General features: G+C 45.3%; 1 protein-coding gene across 18 annotated transcripts in view; it reads left to right on the top strand.

Annotated features, from left to right (window-relative positions):
• The window catches only part of LOC135914317 (guanylate cyclase soluble subunit beta-1-like), a 969,460-nt gene that overhangs the window by 848,045 nt on the left and 102,930 nt on the right, over positions 1 to 18,485 (top strand). The window lies entirely within an intron of this gene.

Genomic DNA, 18,485 nt, shown 5'->3' with positions numbered 1-18,485 from the left:
TGTCGCGGTAGCCATTGCTCCATTGTTAACATATCGTCGTCATCGCCGACTAGGCGTCAGAAATCGCTAGCGTCTTGCAGGCGTTGCACGTAGGCGCTGCACGAGATGAGAATGTGTGAGAGCGACGGCTAACCGTCGGCATTAGTCCGCGCCCAGTGACGTAATATATTCCTAAATAGCGGTGGTGGGGCTGGAGTGGTGTGTGTAGGGAAGAAAGTAACACGGGGGGAGGGGGGGCAAGTTGGCATTTTTAATAGTTTAATATAAAGCGCATCCGCTACGAATGAAATGTTTTGTGCTGGTTCTTTGTGCTCTGAATTTACCAAAGTTCTGAGGAATAAATCACTCAGGAGAATTAAACCTGGCCGGAACAACTTTGGTGCTTCAATAATATAGGATCTATATAGCATATAGAATGTTGTCTGTTGCTGACGTGTTCTGTTTCTTGTTCGGATTGCGTGTTCTCGATGTCAGACGTACATTTGTTTAGTACGTTATCTATTTCACATTTATCTCATCTTTTAACAGTCTCTTCTAAATCTTAATTTATCAGTTTGCGGTTTTCGCATGAGGGCGTGAATTAAGTTTTCGCCGACCATCTGTGTCAAAAGCATGATTTGCGTTACCTTCTCTTCTTATGTGAAAACATAAAATCGCTATTGTGAAGCTACCTTTCCCAATTCCTATTATTGGGCTAGCGAATTATTTTCGAAAGCTACGCCCGAAATTAGTCCCGCTAACTCTCTAACTACGCTTGTCACGTCTGCACAGCTGCGGGCCTGATGGGCAACCTTACACAGACTCGTTCATCAGGTTCACTCTTCTCTACTTCGTATATAAATTACAAACTTGTGATTTTGTGCACACTATGGAGCGATCGCGTACGCTAAACCCACCTCAAGTTTTCTGTGAAATGCCTACAAAGCGGGAGAAGTCGGCTTATACTTCTATAAAGAAATGCGCGACCAATGAAGGGATCGAACCGCTTTCTTTCAGTGCAGTAACCCAAAGCTCTAACCATTAGGTTACGATTGCACGAATGCTTTTCCCTTGATGATGACACCCTTTTAAACGTCAGTCGCGCTCGTCGCTTGCTGTTTTCTCGCATTGTTCCCCCGTGACAGCTATCGCCTTGACACACTCAAGGCGATATACTGCATTGCCTTCGAGATCGGCACACGTTTTTCGTCAAATGAACGTGCTTCCTCCAAAATATGTAAAGTTTACAGAAGGTCTTCAGGGGGCTCACGACAAGGTGGGAGTTTAGACTGATCGCGGACACCGCTTGCAGCTTGTAGATCTTGCAGGTACTGATTGAGTTAATGGAATCAAAGATTCAACGAAGTCTGAAATGATTGAACCGTCAGAAAGCGTGTAGTTAAAAATCAGGGCAGAACAGGCGCCTATCTTGTGCTATAATGAAAAGCCGGCTCGTTCTCAACCAGATTAACCCGTCCATGGTCACAGTTTCTTTTTTATTTTTATAGAGAAAAATGGGGACTTCACACGCTAGACCGCTCACGCTATATATTTTTCCAGAGACGTCTCGTGGTGCTCCCATATTACAATCGATTAGGAAACCAGAATTGAACACGTGTGCATGAAATAAATTATAAAGAACAACACTTGAACGGTTTGGTTCGGCTTTAGCATAGAAAATTGTAAAAACGAGATACACATTCCCAATCATCTCCAACCTATTTCCGAAAAAGTTTTTTTTATTCGTCCTCTTCATCATTCTCGAGGTTTGCTTGAGTGGAGCTTCGTGGAATTCTTCCCGGTCGCTTGCTTTCTATAAGATGTCGAAAAGCAGTGCATGGATTTCTCGCCCATCAAAACTCGCTCATCCTATCGTTCGCTGTAGCCGCAATTCTGCCCGTCGAAGCAACTTGCTAAAGTTTTCTGTCATCTGAATCTTTTTCTCTCCCTCTACATCCGAGCAACTTCTACCTGCCAGCAATTCCAAGAAGTACGTCGTATGCCAGGCACCAGTTACCTGAAGCAGAACTCATCACGCGATGGAGATTCGATTCGTTGAGGGATATATTTCTGGTTTTGTGGAAACGGCCAGAGAATGCTGCGTATGCAGGAAAATCTACATGGCAAAGGGGGGTGGGGTGAAGGGGGACTTCAAGCAAGCTATAAGGGAGGCAGTAGCAGACAAGAGGGAAGTAAGAGGTAATGTCTGTGGCATTCCTTTTCTTTTTTTAATGCGAACGCATTATGCGTATGCCTCATGAGGCGAAAAATCCTGTGTCGCCCGCGTTCCCGTGACTAACGATGGTCCAAAAAGTCCAAACGGTCCAAGTGAGATATCGAGGCAGTTGATGACATCAGGTAAGGAAAAGGAAATTAAACAAAGTGAATTAGAGCAGGAGGAATTAGGGCAGGTTTGATTAGAATAGAGTTCATTACGGCACTCAAACCCATGACCTTTGGTGTTGTTACCCGCCGTGGTTGCTCAGTGGCTATGGTGTTGGGCTGCTGAGCACGAGGTCGCGGGATCGAATCCCGGCCACGGCGGCCGCATTTCGATGGGGGCGAAATGCGAAAACACCCGTGTGCTTAGATTTAGGTGCACGTTAAAGAACCCCAGGTGGTCAAAATTTCCGGAGTCCTCCACTACGGTGTGCCTCATAACCAGAAACTGGTTTTGGCACGTAAAACCCCAAATATTATTATTACCTTTGGTGTTAATTAAGGAGACCTTAAGGCACCGTTAATTATGATAGAGTTAATTAAGGCACTCGTACCCACAATCTTTGGTGGGAGTCGAACCCTCGACCTTTTGTGGGAGTCAAACCCGCTACCTTTGGTGTTAATTAAGGCGAAGATAAATTAAGGCGAATGAAAAAGCATACGCATCGCGAGGTTGACTCAGTGGTTTCACATTCATCCGCGTAGGGATAGCTAAGTGCCCCTTGAATTGTGTTTTCTTTCTGCTATAGGTTTCTATTATGTTTTTCCTCTCCACAAACGTGCTTATACAGCCGTGCAAAGTGGAGGGAGCGGGAGAAAGAATGATTCGCATTAAAACGTATCTTTGACCTCTGCTGCTCCTGTATGTATCAAACTATCTTTACCGTGGCAGTATAAAGAAAGAATCTACATAGACAACGCAGGATGCTGATACTGTGCAGATTGTTTGATGCATTATTCGTAGTCACCTTGAGTGCCTTACTGTGACTGTCAAATGGCTAAGAGACGAAAGCACTTACCTTTCTTCCTCTAGAAACATTTACCGTCGGAAAGGTTTGTTCTAAGCTCGTACTCACAGAGAAGTCCTTAGCAAGAACGTTTCTAAGCAAATGGCTGCAGCCACTTGCAATATTGAACATATCATTAATGATGGCAGCTCGTTTCATGCACTAGTAGTTCCTTAATATACGATTTCACCATATGCGTAAAATACGGAAACCTTTTCATTGTTCTATCTATTGCTTAGTAAGTACGGGATGTAAATAGCTCGCAACATAAACAAATAAAGAGAAACTACATTATATATTTTTGTTGCTGAGAAATCTCCAGCAAAAATGCAGCGGCAGAAGTGTGTTAGGCCGCTCGACACAAATGTTTCAACGATAATGTTTACTGTCAAGTTCGGCATCGTTAGAAAAATGTCCACATGCCCGTAGAACAATCTTGACAAATAATGCTGCGTATGGATCCAATTCTCGTTTCATATGTATGTCACCATATTGCACATGCTCGTAGAACAATCTTGGCAAATAATGCTGCGCATGGACCCAATTCTCGTTTCATATGTATGTCACCATATTGTGTTGAAAGGTCTTTTTCACCATCCTACAGATAAGCGTTCCGCAAAAGCAGAGAAATGAAAAATTGCCAGTTTCGCAGCGCGAAGCATTGACAGTGATAGCGTGGTTTAGCGTTCAGCTTGGGTTCCTCGGACTGTGTTTAACTATGCACGGTTGCAACATGTTGGCGCAGCGCCGCACGCAAGGCAACTCCTGCTCGGCAGAAGAAACAGCGCCCTGGCAGCTACCAGCCGTCTTAGAACGCTGGTGGGATAAGGTGTGTCGCTATTGGCGTTGCAGGCGTTGCTCCTCTATGGTGCACGAGATGAGACGGACGGGTAACCGCCGGCTTTAGTCTGTGCCCAGCGTAACGTTCACTTGGAAGTTTACTGCCTGTTTCACTCAGAGCAGCGCATGCGTACTGCAGCTCAGCAGGAGCACTAGTGACCTCATATGGCGTACCCTTAACGCACATGCCAATAGTGGCATCAGAACGTTGGTTCGGCCCCGCCACCGAGGTAGTTCTCTGTAGCCGAGGCGGTCGATCGTGGCGCTGATAGTGCGTCCACTTCGCTTCATCATTTTTAACAGCCAAACGCACTCTCGATCTCTGGAGATCCTGGAGACCCTCTGACGCTTAGCTCACGAGACGCGCATGCTTTGTCGAGCGGGACAGTATGACAACAATGGCGTCGCCGGCAGAATGAATGCGCTTGGAGCGTCCGTATACCTGCTACCGCAATAAATATGAGGATATCGTATTTAAGTAAAACAACCAACAAACAAAGGACGTCTGAGTATTAGGCTAGTATCTAATTGGCTTATACTATCATGCTAGGCATGTACAGTACCATGTTTGCTTAATTTGGAAGAAACTACGCGTAAAAAAGTGTATGTAGGAAATGTACTAATGCTTATGTTTACGAATTGCCATAATAACTTTTGTTGCACTAAATCCGAACAAAGTAGAAGTTAAACAAGACACTTTCAGCCACGCATGCTGATTCATGCGCTCTATGTCACATAGTAAAATTCGAATGTTTCACTGCTAGTATCATGATTTGTACTGTACAACGGTTTTTACTAAGTCTTCGTTATGCACTCGATTACATTCGGATGATAGGGCAACATTTCCGTATTCATCCGCTCTGGCAGCAACAAGTCTACCTGTTGTTGCGGACCACATAACAGCCGCTAAGCTTATAGCTTGTGCGTTTGCTAACTCCCATCCAATGGCAATCGTCAGTGTATTGGAGCCCCTCGCACGGATAGACATCACGCGTAGCAGCGGGGAGAGGGTGGTGAAGACGTATGCTAGCGTTACCGTCGCTATTGCAGAGTCTCATATTAAAATTGCTTAAGCAAAAAGCTAGTGCTGGCGTCTACGCGTGCACGCAGGACAGTGCTTTATCCAATATTGCAGTGATAAAAAGTGCACATAAGCTTCCCTAACTTCGTTCATTTAGATTTTCTTTCAGCACAATATTACGAACTGAAACTTGCTGCTCTGTAATTGTCGCCGCAGTTACCATCTAATTACAGCGATCGTTTATATCCTGAGCAGTAAATGTTGTAACTGCTTAAAATATCTTATGCTGAGTGTCACTGCCGACATACCATACAAACCTAGTCGCATGAATAAACAACAGTGTCGACACATGTGCGTGGTTTTGAAATTGTGCTACAAGATAACAACAGCCAGGTAATTGGTCGCTGTCAAATGTCAAATAAATGTTTACAACCACAACCATTGGTTTCAATTGCTTTTTAAACACGAGCGAATTCATCGGCAGTGAGAAAAGCCCCAGAGTGGCTGCGGCGGGCTGCTTTCTGTCACTGCCAAGATGGCGTCTAGCCGCTCGGATAGGGTTCAGCCTCTCCCGTTGGTGCGTATAGGCGACCTGAACTGCAGTAAATATTGTGTATCCTCTAGCAATTCTGTTAAGGAATCTATGTGGCAAGTGACAAGCACTGCGCAGGCGCGCAGTCATTGATATAAACCAGTCTGTAAACCAGGGTACAATCTAGATGACACGTGTATTATATTCAACAAAAGGATCCCGTTGTGCGTGTTACACTGTGCCGTCTAAAGTACACGGATTAAGTCCACTAATTTGAAATGTGCTTCGCCGAACTTTCAGTAATTTTCTACGTCTTTGAATACTCACATCAAAAGGCACACACATTTCCAGTATAGATAAAGTCGCATTTGTCTCGTGCTGTGACTTATAGTTAACAAAGTATAACAAATACAGGTGCTGTAATATATGGTAAATGAAGAACGATGCCGAACACATTGCCATCAGTGAATTAATTTTCTCGTAAGACAAGATATTCTGAGCTTTTGAACATCATTTACTGGGCACTGAAATCTACAGCGGAAGGGGTGAGCAACGGCACAACATTACACAACGGCACAGCAACAAATCGCAATAGACCCCTATCTAGAAGGACCTACTCTAGCGCAAAATTGCCTATACGTTCTTACATATTCAGACGTTGCCAGTAGATAGCATATCCTTAGAATCACCCTGTCCTGAATCATTGCTAAGAAGATGAGCTATCCAAACTGTTCTGCATACTATAGTGATGAGTGGCCCGCCCCCGTGAATACCTGGCGGTAATGCGGGCTATAATGTTATTTTGTTTTCTTTATTTGTTTGTAATCAGCGCAGCAGATGTTGTTGGCACCATGGCCTAAGGGCGGCACAAGTGGTAACCTTGAGCCAATAAAATAACCTGCTTCAGAAATCACCAATCCTTCCAGTCCGTGAAGATTGTCGAACAGCGAAGCTTTATTAGTTACACCGAGTGTTACTCCATGTAATGCAGTATTACTGTAGTGTTGTAACTGTTGATGGTCAGCTTGGGGTCGGCCCTACGAAGACAAGCCCGTTCACGAGCCAGCTCTCACTGACGCTCGTGGTAGGTAGCTTCTACCTCAGGAGTACGCATTACTGCTGGTCTTACCATAGTTGTAGCTGAGATGGAATGTGCGGAACCACTAATCCAAGGATCCGTGTATTGGGCTCAAGGGTCACCACTGGAGATGTGGGCACTGTGCTTGTTTTTATGATTGGTCAGATTGATTTGACGATTGACATGGCTGCCGGCACTTCTTGCTGGCGCAAGAAGTGCCGGCAGCAACGCACTCTTATAGTATATCGCGTGGCAATCGCTGGGCACTTCGTTGGCCACAAACCACCAGTATAACATTTGTTTCTTTCGCGACAGGGTGGAATCAATCATCGAAAAATTCGACGCCGATCTGGCTTGATCGCCGAAAGTGCGCCGTGTGACAACAGTATGAAATTCGCATATAAAATAGCACTCTCACAGGGGCAAAGGGGTCACTCCAAACCCCTTCCCCCGTTGAGCTTTTCATTTCCTCTCCCGATAGGTCAAGTGGCCCGTTTTTAGCGAATGCGGGGCAGATATTTAATAAAACAATGTCCACATCGACGCAGCTTACATTTACGCAACTCGGCGCATCTTGGAGCACACTTTTCCTGAGTTTTTCTTCTCGTAGTTATGTCTCAACAAAATGAACACAACTTCATCTCAAGACGCTATGTTTCTGTGAGTTGAAAGATGGTCGTTATACATGCACGTATGCGGTATTTCTTCTCCCTATAGCCTTAAAGAAAAGGATGCCTAAAGTAGGACGGCTGGTGCGGTGGCCTACACACACAGAACCAGTTCGAATTTCGCGGAAAGTGGAGCACGGCAGAGGAAGCAAATGAATGAATGAATAAATTTTCTTCACCACGGGACGGCTCCGTGGCCTCTTTGAGGAAACAATTAAAAAGACAGACATGGTACATTTGGAGTACGTTTTTTTTTTCTTTTTTGAATCACTCGCTCCATTTTCTAGTCGAGGCTATACCAGTTTCAAACATGGACCTTGTAGTCTCGTCCATGTGCAATCGTTCTGGTGGCCTTTCTCGCCGTAGTGAAGCACAGCAAGAAATGGCTTGCGCCAGCACACTGCACTTTGGTTATACTTAGGTCCGTCCGGAATAAAAAGCATAAAATTGTGTATCTTCTTACTTACGTTTCGCGAGATATGCAGCTCAACAGTGTCATTCCATTCGGATATTTGTCCTGATAATTCCTATAGTGGGCTACTACTACTAGTCTAACTTGGCTACTTTCGTTTACTGCAGGAGATGTCTCTATATTTCTGTTTCATATGACTGCCGTGGTCGCAGTGTGTTCTGAGGTTTACTGAAAAATCTTGAACGCTCAAAAGTGACAGAGATGTACAAATGCACATACCTTCTGCAATGTAATGCCAAGGATTCTCTCTAAAGTGCACCCCTTCGACCTAGGTTGTAGTCTGGGCTGCTTCTGGGCTGTTTACATCCAGTATCCCTCCTTCTTGTGTTTTACAAACCAAGCCTCCAAAGATGAATCAACCGGTTTAAGCAGCCTAAGAATATTTAAGTCATGAAAGCAGGGATAATATGATACATTAAAAATTTCGACCCTGAAATTGTATTAAAAGGCTCAAACTGGTACTGTCCAAGTGGTGACTGCTGGAACTCTGTAACAAAAGAAGCCTAGTTTGTATGCTCTTTTGGAACTTCCAGTACGTTCTTTTGCAGTAGCACTGCGTTTGGTCTCCTGATGATGAAAGTTGCCTTTTTTCGTTTTTTTCAAAGATCGAACATATGATGTTCACGTGTCAGAAATGAAACTAAAGATAGTGCTATATGCGCAAAGCACATAGTATCGCAGGTTTTAGGGCCGTGATTGCCTTCGGTGACAAGAGGAAAGGAAGAAACATAGGAAACAAACAAATCCCAATTTCGTCAAAATTGTCTCTCGGATACGTGCAAAGAGATGCCGCATATTGACATACACGAGCCACCATTTAAGGAAAGAGTATACTAATTTATAGAGCTAGTATCACAATTTGCTGAAGCGCCCATCACTGAAAGCCTTGCAAAGGCTGTATGTTCGTGAACAGGAGACAAGTTACAAATAGCTAAGCGCTAATTGGAAAACCGTCATCGAAACAATTCTTGACGTGTGGCCAAATAGGCGCCTATCGCAGCTTAAACTCAGTTACAGCAGCATAATAGCGAGTGTCTTGGAGGGGGCAAGTGAAGGCGCATCAACAAATTTCTGCACTTGGGGCGGCAATTCTTCTCTTTAAGCGAGAGAGAAAAGAATTAATGAAACGTCGGGAGGACAGACCTCAGCACGAATCGGGTAATCAACACCATGTTTGAGTAATGTAGTATTATTTCAGTACCCGATGGATTGCAGTATTATTCGTTAATTAGTCGGCATCTTAAAATATTAAGAGACATTCAAGGGCATCTCGCACAGGAAACGTTAGTGCGAATGGAACATACAAAATTTATCAGATGAGGAGACTATGTGGAAACATTCAACAACACAAAATTTCCATAATTTTTTTTTGCTCAAGATAATTTTTCTTTTTTTTTCTACGTACGTATCCCAATTCACCGTCTTCGCCTACGTCAAATTAATCATCGTTCTTGTCTTATCGTCCTTCTTTTCCATTAACAACGCGCTGTGGAACATGCCATCCCTTGATGAATCAGGCTGAGCTCTCGAAACTCTTTCTATATCGTAGTAGTTCCCTTTTCGCTGCATGATCGATACATGGAAATTGTCTGACACGCTTTATTCTACGTCTTTCTCGCGTTAAAAGCAAGCGAATATGAAGGATGGCTCAAGGCCAATGCATTTTGTAAGTCGCTGTTGCAGTGTCTGCATGAAAAGGGCCGACATTATTGAGGGATTTTTCAGCGTATTTTAGGAGGACAAGAAAGAGGAACCACACACACTTTTTCTCGTCTATCGCGGTGAAGAATACCTCAATAATGCAAAACAAAAATGCTCAATGATCAACCCTGGCCAACATACTTGCATAGAACTTCATTTCCGCATTATGCAGTGCGGCGAGTGGGTGAAAAAAAAAGGGAGGGGGCATCGTTTTAAAAAAATGGTATAGAAAGCATTACGCTTTCATTAAGTTTTCCCCACTTTTTGGTTGCACCACTTGGCGAATTTTCAAGTCTCGTATATATACTTGCGTTAGTGGCTCCGCAAAAGCTTTCGTGCCCTAAAACAAGTGGCCGCGTTTCAAGAGCCTCGGAATAAAGCTCCTTTGTCATGCTAACGCTCTCCTCGTTTCAAGATCCTTGCGAGAGAGGTGCGGTCCGAGGATAAGGGCGACGAGTAGCAGGCGATTACGTGCCGCATCATCAGCGACTATCGCAGCTGTCTGAAAAGCGCAGAGAAAGACATTACGCATGCGAAGACTCGTATGCTAATGCAGCGCACCATTTCCAAGTAGGAAGTCAGCGCTACACACACGCGTACAATGGAGGCTCCTCTCGCGTGATTCTTTAGGACTCGGGTTCAAAGGATTGAGAGCACAGAACACAAGAGGGAGGCCGCAGGTCGGCAGTTTAACAGCATGAAGTGGTGCGCGTGTATCAAGCCGAGAACTTTAACGGAAGCTCGCATTACGCCTAATTGGTCTATGCCTTCTGTTTTAAGGCATAAAAAAAGGACAAACATTTTTCTCTATGCAACATGCAGTTGTTATATCTGTGCAATCATGTTGGGATCCGGGCAAGGTAACTTTTCCGCGTTAATCCCTTTTCTTTCTTTTTCTTCTGTGGACTTAAACATTTTAGCATAAGCGGAGATTACTCATGCTTTTCGCAGGTCACGCGCTGACTCTTCATCACGCATGATTTATGCATATATTTGCAAGTTTCCGCGAAGTTCTAAGTGTACGTTTAAAGTGGATTCATATCGCTTTCTCAACTCTGAGCGATTGCGACAGCTTGTAATTCATTCTGCTTTCTTTGTGCTTACCTCTCTCGTTTATCTTATCTGTCTCTCGTTCAGTGTTTTTTTTTGCATTTCATTCAAATTTTGAAATATCGGGTGCTTCAGTATATCTAGTTCCCATACTGTCGCACTTATTCACTAGCAACATGTCAAGCTGGCAGCTCACCCTAGTGGGGTTTCAAAATGTTCGCATGAAAACAATTGCGCTAAAAAGCGTTGGAGGAAGGCAGTTACTTCTGTTTATCTAAGTAATCAGAACACTAATAGCCCAGGAATGGAGCCACATGTATATTTAGAAACGTAACCTTCGATGTGCCAACTAGACAAAATTACATGCAGAGGTTCCGATAAGTTGAATGCTCAAATGCGCAGTAAAATGTGGTGTGCTTTGTAGCACACTTCTACCAAGTGACAAAATGTGAAGATCTGCAGGCGACAGGGTTAGTTCAAAAATCCAATAGAGCAAATGCTCCAACGGGGGAGAAAAAGTGGTTGTCATAGTGATTTATTCCGTCGTTGATTTACTCCGTCGTTGATAATTTACTCCATCGTCGTTAAGAAGCCGTGTCGCCGTGTCCCGCAGTGTCAATTTGAAACAGCACACAATTATCCTTGACACGATTTGGAGGACATACCACCGGTGACGGGAAGCGCAGCTTCTTGTTAGGTTGTAAAAAGTATAGTTCCCAAAAATTTACGATTGACTGTAATATGTCCATAGAATGAGCATGGTTACTCACACATAATCCTTTTTTTTTGAAGTTGTATGTCTTGTACAAGAAATGATAAAATTGTGAAATTACGTTCTAAAATAAATAGCTGAGTTCGAATTTCCGAAGAGACTTCAGGCACACACTAGGTCACAAATGTTTAAGGTATCTGGGCTCCGCGAAAAAGCTGAATACGCGCAAAGCCGAGGGCGTACCAGCCCTTACGGCCTACCCCTTCACTCAATAAATTAGAAGGGACACGCTTTCACAAATACAAGCTTTGAATTTGTCGTGGTACCTATGCGCTGTAAACATCTGTGGCCCACTGTATGTGTCATATTTAAGTGAGAGACAAGATTGATCAGCAAAGGACATGCGATAAAGAATTCTGTTTCGGTACCTCATGAAGCCTAAGCCAAGTTCATATTGGGTGTACGTACAGGATGCGGTCAATTGAATAAAAGCTAATTCACAGATATTAGAAACTAAAAACTTCGTATAACACTTCGTCGAAACCAGAACTCACGTGTACGCGCAACTGTTTCCGACGTCCATTAAGGCCTCAGCAAGAAACAGCTTAAGAAACACAAACTGCTTGCGATCGAATTGGGCCAACTAACTTTCATTAAGTTTAGAGCACGCCTCTGCGTATACTTTGTCGAACTCGTTTCTACAGCCAGCCCCCATCCTCTGAACAAGATCAATAGCTCCGAGAGCAATCAGAGAGCGGTAAACAAGACAGCTAGAGTAGAACGTCTCTTCGTAACGCCCAACGATGACGATTCTCAAGTTTCGGTAATTGTCGACAGTCGTGTGTTCTCAAAACAGTGAGATCTGAGTCAATCAACTCCGCCTTTATCAAATAAAGTGTCCTCCGTTTTGTCGTTGGCACAAACAGCTTGCAGCGCAAGTAGATCATTAGGTGAGCAAACATTCAACTCAAGCGCTTTGGATAACGCAGTTCAAGGACGCCTTGCCCGCCCTTGGAGAGTAGAGGCGCCTATCAATAAATTAGCCTCGCCTCACATCGAGTACTCCCGGAATATATTTTTAATGCAAACACTAATTGTTGTCTGCGTTCGCAGGTTTAGTTCTAAAAAAAAAAACAAATCCAAAACATTGATACATAGACGCCTTTGCGAACCGAAAATCATGAGATAACGCATACGCAGAAGGCGGTGTCATTTACAAATGCGAGAGACATTCTGTCTTTACATTGAAAGTAATCATATATATATATATATATATATATATATATATATATATATATATATATATATATATATATATATATATATATATATATATATTTGTGTGTGTGTGTGTGTGTGTGTGTGTGTGTGTGTGTGTGTGTGTGTGTGTGTGTGTGTGTGTGTGTGTATCGTAGAGTGGCTGTGAACATGAACATGAACTTTATCGAGAGGATGGAGGAGCGTCCATGGGCAGTTTGCTAATATGCACCAACTCGCCCAACAAGTTTTCCAAAGCTCCATGGGCAGTTTGCTAATATGCACCAACTCGCCCAACAAGTTTTCCAAAGCTCCATGGGCAGGTTTTCGTTATTCCAATTTAGTTAGCTAACAGACACAAATCCTCTCATGGATATTGCGGTAAAAATATTTATGCCGACTCATAACTTTGCATACCATGCGGTTCAAACCCGACAAGGTGTATACAGGTGGAGGAACCTAACCGTTTGCGACCATCAACAAGAACTTATGCGTGTGATTTGTCATGTTGCAATTCTCGTTTCTTTCTTGTGCTGCTTCTTTCTTTTTTCTTTTTTTTTTTGCTGCACCATTTTTAGCTTACTCAACAAAGTGAGCACCTCCCATAATTGATGAAGAACATTAAAAACAACAAGCTCGTGCTGACGCAAGCAAGGATACTGCTTCTGAAAACGTGCTAGCGCTGATAAGCCAACAGAATAATCGTGGAAGGGCCCGGTACAGAGTAATTTCCGAAATTGGAACGCTGGATCAAGTAGATCTATTATTCCAGTATCCAGTAGATAGTTATTTAGAGCATACTTTTCTGGCGCCTACGACAAATAATATATGCAGGAGCTCGTCTAATTGGGCGTAGGCAACTTATGTGAGACCACCTGTAGAGACCATGATTTACTGGCGGGACGTTATTCAACCAGAGGGTTTGTTAGAAAAATTGTCTTAGCTACTTTTCCCATACACATTTCAGACCTAAATAGAAAACAGCTTCTGTAAAGACTCCAGAAGTGTATAGGGCACGTATTCAAGTAAACTAAATAAATGTTCTTGCACTAGGACTATTTGTAAGAGGAAATGCCAGCCATCCGCGATGTTGCATGTGTACATATTAATAACGGAGGCAGCCAGCCAGCAGCCAACAGCACTTACAAATGCAAAGCTTTGTGAATTCGGACACAGGCTACCTAGAAATAATTCTGCTGCATGCTTCAAAATGAACACCGGCTTGTCAAGAGTACACCGTGCTTTTTATTCGTGTTTTGTGTCATCCGTGCCAACGTGCGCCGAAGGCACCGCCGAGACTTGTCGTGGAGAAATAACCACGATGGTAAACGGGCTGGCTCTCACTCAAGCCTTCGCCAGATGGACTTCCGTTTTCGCCGTTAAATAAACCAGCGTAATCTTCTACTGCACTACGTAGCCTACAATTGTGCAAAAAAAAAAAGCTTCGATGAGCAGTGCACCAGCCTGACTGACACTACAAGAGATGAATTTCCGTCATGTCTTCTCAGTCATTGATAAGCTTAGCGGAGCATAATCATGCTCGTGATATCACATATCAATTTATATTGCACATACATAAAGGTGACCATGCTAACGCGCCGAGTACTCAGTGATGATGGAGTTGTGGACTTCGGAATAAACATATTTATACGCCTCGCCAGAGAAATCATCTGCGCAGCTTGCCGCGTACTTTTTTTCCAGAGCCTTGCAAGTCGTAATGGCAGCCTTCGCGTTCAGCTTGTTCTGGCCACTGCATCCGCAACAGGCAGTGTTTGCGCCAACGCGCCGCGGCTGACGAGGGCAAACAAGAGAACGAGGGAGAGAGGTGGCGAATGAGTTCGACGGCGGATGAAGCGAACGGAGAACCGTTCCGGGCGGTCAGTGAGCCAGAAGATTCCGCTCAAACGCTTCAGAGTGGAAGGAAAAGGGGGCCTCTTGGTCGCACCAGGCCTGCAAAGCACACGCATTTCGTAAAGAGAGAGAGAGAGATTCTTAGTTAGGGGGTGAAAGGTCGTAAAGCTAAGAGGAGGGTGCCGAGACAGGAATGGAGAGGGCCTGCAGCAAACGCTGCTTTTCACGCAGGAATTGCGGCACAAGTCGTTGCAACAAGAAGGCGCCCGGTGCCCGGGAATGAGTGAAGCGCAGAGAAAAAAGCGTTCACGAAGGACAAAAGGAAATTCGTCGAAATTGTGGCCTTTGGAGGAAAATAAAGCGGGGTCGTGGGCATGCTGGGTGCAAAGCGCGCGGCGCGGCGTCGCGTGCTGGCCATTCAAGCATCGCACATCGGGCAGCCAACGCCCCGTTTTACTCTGGAGAGGCTTGAAGGCACCCGAAGCCGTTGCGACCGCCTGATGATAAGGCCCAGGCGCCACTGACCACTGGGCCTTCCGCGCGAAAAAGGAGCGTCGCGCGACAGTTTCGAAATGTCCACTTTCGCGGAGAGTTTGCGAGGCAGCGGGTGTGCATGCAGTCTGTGTGCATTTTTCTTGCAGCTGTCTTCTTTTTTTTTCACCCATTTCTGTTTGACCGAAAGTAGGGGTCAGGGATTCCATTTTAAACAACCGTGGTTTTCACGCGCGAAAGAAGCATGGCTTGCGTTACTGGAATACTTAGCTATATTATTCTACTTTTCACGAGCTGGAATGGCGTGTGTGAGAACATTTGAATACTGTGCTGGGCTATGTTACTGGTCATTCGGCTGTAAGGTTGCCATGACGTTTTTGTAGGGAGACGAGTTTCTCAAAAGTGGAAAAGGCCTGAGGAAAAACAAATGGCAATGTTTATTTGTATGAATATTGGTCGAAAATAAATATAGGAGACATGTTTCTTTAGCTCAATGTGGCCGCAAGGAATTCCGCAGCCCAGGCTGCCAACGCTTATATGCGAGTTTCTTCCGTGCGGCAACTGAGCTACTTCTCCTGTTTTATGTTCCATGCATATATTGCACAAACCAGTGACCACGCACGCACGCACGCACGCACGCACGCGCGCACACAAACACACACACACACACACACAAACACACACACACACACACACACACACGCACACACTCACACACGCGTGCACAGACAAGATTTCATGCTTAAGAGTAACTAAATAAGTTTTTAGCGCGATACCAAATTTCGTTCTGCGCTGCTGCATGCATCGCAGCTTCGCTCAGACGCTATCTCTTGGATTGGATATGTAACGCTGCTTGCTATTTCTTTTTCTAAGATTTACCCCGATTTATTCCAAACTTAAGTACGTTAGAGCCCTTACATATATATTCAACAAATATTACCTCAGCTTTTGCTCTGGAAACGTTGTGCTTGTGCAAGCTACCTGTGTCTTGGAGCTCATTGTTTTTTTTTTTGTTTTTTTCGATGGCAACTTTGCTACGCAGCTCAATATCTGGCCGATTCAGCTTACTGTAAATAATGCCCAAAATAAACAAACAATGCCTCCGACACACTTTATCGAGCTCAGTGACAACTTTATCACGACCTATTCTATTTTTTTTTTTGCTTTAGCTTTTCCAGTGTCCAACACACATTCGCTGTTTTGCATAAGCCAAAGAGGGAATTTTACTGAACTGTTTCTGCGTCTCTGGGTTTCCGAAACCGGGTAATATTTCTCAAGTTCGTTTAACACCTATTACTGACGGCGCACAGTTAGGGCCTATACAAGCGTCCCAAAGAAACGCCAGTTGTTCTTTCTTCATCGCACTCCGCGCCACTGTGGAGTTTATCTGACTCCATAATCTCAATTAATTACTGGCGGAGAAGGCCTGCTTAGGGGCTTGCATACCTTCAGGCAACCTCGCGGCAAAGCGTTTCTCACAGTCTCAGCATTCCGAATAATCCCTTCGAAGCCTCGAAAGCCCTGATGCTTAAAGCGTTCAGAACTTCCGGAGAGCAGTTCGGAGCGTTATCTACATCGGATCGGCGACCGGAAGCAGGATTGCGTCCTTCTGGTAATCGTAATAGAGATTAAAGATCTGTCTGAGGAGTTCCGAAGAGCTTGATGACATGTTCATTGACAAGGGCTGGTGACAGAAAAAAAAAAGAGAGAGGGAGAACGCATAACGCAAGTCGTTCATATCACTTTCAATTAATTTTTGTTGGGTGCTTAAATTGCTGAAACAAAGCCTTTCCTGTGACGACCGCTTATATAATCTTTTTTTTAACGCGATAGCGTTAAGGAGCTCGTGTCGCAGAAAAGCCGGTGTCGTCGGCGTCGGGTGTCGGCGTCGGCGGCGTTGACCGTGAGCGATAAATCACGGCAGGCGCTTCATAAATAAAAAGCAGCTTCCAAGATTGGCCCGGTGGGAATCGAACCCAGGTCTCCGGAGTGTGAGACGGAGACGCTACCACTCAGCCACGAGTTCGATGCTTCCAAGCGGTGCAAACGCGCCTCTAGTGAATGCGGTGTTGCCTTCGAAACGAGCCGTGGAAAGTTATACTGCGGTGTATATCGGTAATTATGAACATGTAACGTACAGAAGTCACAATTACACGAGTTGCGAAGTGCGTTTCCGCTGCATTTCTTCTGCGCTTTCCGCACACGCAGAGCCATCTTGCGGCAAACACAGAAGACCCCCTCCTCTCAATGTACGGCGCTGCCCCGACAGGAGGAGCGCCGCGCGCGCATTGGGACCGCTGCCAGGCGCGTCGCGGGACTCCCTCTCCCCTGACGACGCTTCGCCGTGCTTCCGGTTTAGATTACTATCTATCTCTCTGCCCGTGCCGATCACGACGTACATAGATCGCGTAGATCGTTTCCCCTCCGAGACACCGAGTTCTTTGGTTCGTTTCGCTGCGCTGCGTTGCTTGACGCTCACCGCGTGATAGGTGGGCGCTAAGTCCGATGCGGGGCGCATCGTAAGTGATTGCTGTGCCGTAGCGCATTGTCTTATACCCCTTGGCGGGTCGACGGGAACGCTGTCGCGTCCCACTCTTGAAGGCGAAGCTTAAGCGTCCTCCAATTTTTTTCAATAGACCTTTAATAAAACTTCGAAAACACCGTGCCTCATAAAAAAGGAGATGTACAGGAACACGCCAAAAAAAAAAATAGACACGGTGAAACATACACAAAAAAAAGAAAAATGAAGCCACATTGGAATCAGTGTTTCACCAAAGGTTTCTGTCGGCAGGCCGTCCTTAATAGAAAGCACGTTTGGATCGTAAATCGTAATTTCGAAGCTGCGCCGTTATAAGAACGTTGTTTACGCAAACGACCCAGAAATTTATACGATTCCCTATTCAGGCGTTATAAAGAATGTTTCGACTGCGGTGGTAAGAATGTGTGCTCGTGCCCGTCCTCACCATGCTGTCTTAATATTTCTTTTCTATTATCGCGTGTAACCTTCCGCGGTTAAAGACGTGCTTTAAATAACCTTCTTAGCCGTGCGGCAAGTGCATGTTAGAAGAAATAGCGCGAAGCTGAAAAAAAGAAAGGTGGGGTGCTAAAGACGTAGCGAAAATTACAGTTCTGCCGCGCGACTACGCGCACCGCCACCTCCTTGCCGCTCAACGAACCGACGACGAGAGGCACAAAGAGAGCAGCGTCCCGAGCGGGAGCGCCTTCCAGGCTGGCTCGTCGCGGCTCGGAATTTATTAGCGCGCTTTCGGAAGCCGCAGGCGTAAACGGCGGCGGTGGAACTGCGATGCGTTTGCACGGCCGGGCGCGGTAAAATCCGATGCCATTCGATACACCCACTCCGGCAGACGGCGTCGCAAGCGAGCAGCCGACTCGAGAGAAGGGCGGAGAGAAGGAGGGGGTGCTGCGACGGCCGCGCCCTCTCTCCTCGAATGCCGCCGCCAGGACCCGGGGCCTGCGAGGAGGCGGGCCCTGTGCTCCTTCGGCACAGGCGGACCAGCCGCTCTCAGACTTCGAGCGGCGCCCAAGAGGAGCGCCCGTAGTTGGGACGCCTCAGCGAGAGTAGAACTCCCTTCGCTGCTGCTGCT

Source organism: Dermacentor albipictus, chromosome 3 (genome assembly GCF_038994185.2).
Source record: "Dermacentor albipictus isolate Rhodes 1998 colony chromosome 3, USDA_Dalb.pri_finalv2, whole genome shotgun sequence".
Taxonomy (NCBI): domain Eukaryota; kingdom Metazoa; phylum Arthropoda; class Arachnida; order Ixodida; family Ixodidae; genus Dermacentor; species Dermacentor albipictus.
This window is presented reverse-complemented; position numbering and strand designations above follow the sequence as displayed.